At 49.7% G+C, this 2,170-nt stretch overlaps 1 pseudogene; it reads left to right on the plus strand.

The window, feature by feature from the left end:
* Nucleotides 1–464: 464 nt before the first annotated feature.
* Nucleotides 465–1,870, plus strand: LOC139385001 (beta-1,3-galactosyltransferase 1-like; annotated as a pseudogene).
* The last annotated feature ends 300 nt before the right edge of the window (nucleotides 1,871–2,170 follow it).

Here is a 2,170-nt window from a genome sequence, read left to right on the forward strand (position 1 = left end):
ACGGAAATGTAAAGATTTTTGCCAAAGGAACAGGACTGAAACTAGATGGCTTGTAAAAAGCGAAACCTTCCTGACACGACATGGCCTACAGGAGCTACGCAACAGTGACTCGCCACAAACCCCTGTCTGTATCTGACACCTCGGTGTACGAAACGCTTGATCATTTCACAAGGCTTCACTTGAGACAAACGCTACCCGTTCAAAAGTTTGGGGTCACTTAGAAATGTCCTTGTTTTTGAAAGAAAAGCACGTATTTTTGTCCATTAAAATAGCGTCAAATTGATCTGAAATACAGTGTAGACATTGTTAATGTTGTAAATGACTATTGTAGCTGGAAACGGCTGATTTTTAATGGAATATCTACAGAGGCGTACAGAGGCCCATTATCAGCAACCAGCTTGTTTTTGGTTTGTTACGATTGACCTCCATTATTATTTTTTTCTAGTGACAAAGATCCCGATGTAATGATCAGTCACTGGGGGACGTGCACCAAGATCTTCCTGGTACTGGTGTCGCTGAGGGTCATATACTATACCGTTCTGGAATATCCCAACAACCCAAACCACCTACCCCCGTTCTAGCTCAGACCCTTCAAAAGGAGAAGACTTGTCCTCCGAGAGCATCAGTTCAACCACTAACGATGAATCAACATATTATGTGGACTCTGAAACTCCAGACAACAAGGACACACCTACAATGTATGTTGACGTTGAACCACAAGCTGAATAAGAAGATTACCTGGACACAATATCCATTCAGGACTGGCCATCAATAACACCGACCACTGGACTGGCCACTCCTCCTCCGTATGTGTCCCCAGGACCGTACCATGTAGAATACCCATCAGAGTACATCTTCATCCTGGATGAGCCAAAGAAATGCCGGGAGCAGAACCCCTTCCTGGTTCTGATGGTGCCAGTGGCGCCCTATAACAGGGACGCCCGTGAGGCCGTCCGCAGGACTTGGGGCAGTGAGAGGCAGGTACTGGGCAGAGAGGTCCGTCTGTTCTTCCTGCTGGGACTGCCCAGTGGAGAGGAGACAGAGCAGCTCCAGGAGAAGGTGCTGCAGGAGAGCAAAGAGCACCAGGATCTGCTGCAGAGCGACTTCATAGACAGCTACAAAAACCTGACCATCAAGACCATGGTGATGATGGAGTGGCTGAGCTCTCGCTGCCCCAACGCCTCCTACGCCATGAAGATCGACTCAGACATGTTCCTCAACGTGAACACCTTGGTCAACATGCTGCTTCACGCTCCAACGCAGAACTACCAGACTGGAATGGTGGAAAGTAGCGCCGCAGTTCTCCGGGACCCGAGGTCCAAATGGTACCTTCCAAAGGAGGTGTTTCCTGAACCAGTATATCCACCTTATGCTCTGGGCCTGGGCTATGTCTTCACCTTAGACCTCCTCAGGAAGCTGGTGGAGGCGTCCAGGCATGTTAAAGCCGTCTACATAGAGGATGTGTATCTGGGACTGTGTGAGACACCTGGGCATCCGGCCAACTGACCCCCCCCAGTGGAAACCTTTTTCAGGGGTATGCAGGAGCCCAGGACCGCTGTCACTACATGGCTGTTATCACGACCATCCTCAACACTCCTCAGGAGCTTCTGGACGTGTGGAGAAACTTGCACCAACCTGGGCCTGTCTGTTATTGAAAACAACACTCTGGGAAAGACAAATAACCTTGAGGTTAGAGCGTTGGGCCAATAACCCAAAAGGGTGACGGTTCCAATCCCGGAGCTGACAAAATGGCAAATCTGTCACTGTGCCTTTGAGCAAGCACTTAACCCCAGTGCTCCATGGGTGCTGGACAATGGTGTCCCTGACCGTGACCTCGCTCCCTATGGGTGTCTTGTTTGAGCTGTGACTTTCTCTTGGATCCTTTTCTCTGGGTGTGGTAGACAGGGTCACCTTATCCCTGTGTTTCTGTGGGTGTGGTAGAGAAGGGTCACCTTATCTCTGTGTTTCTGTGGGTGTGGTAGAGAAGGATCGCCTTATCCCTGTGTTTCTGTGGGTGTGGTAGAGAAGGGTCACCTTATCTCTGTGTTTCTGTGGGTGTGGTAGAGAAGGATCACCTTATCCCTGTGTTTCTGTGGGTGTGGTAGAGAAGGGTCACCTTATCTCTGTGTTTCTGTGGGTGTGGTAGAGAAGGATCACCTTATCCCTGTGT

The sequence above is a fragment of the Oncorhynchus clarkii genome, chromosome 26, assembly GCF_045791955.1.
Source record: "Oncorhynchus clarkii lewisi isolate Uvic-CL-2024 chromosome 26, UVic_Ocla_1.0, whole genome shotgun sequence".
Taxonomy (NCBI): domain Eukaryota; kingdom Metazoa; phylum Chordata; class Actinopteri; order Salmoniformes; family Salmonidae; genus Oncorhynchus; species Oncorhynchus clarkii.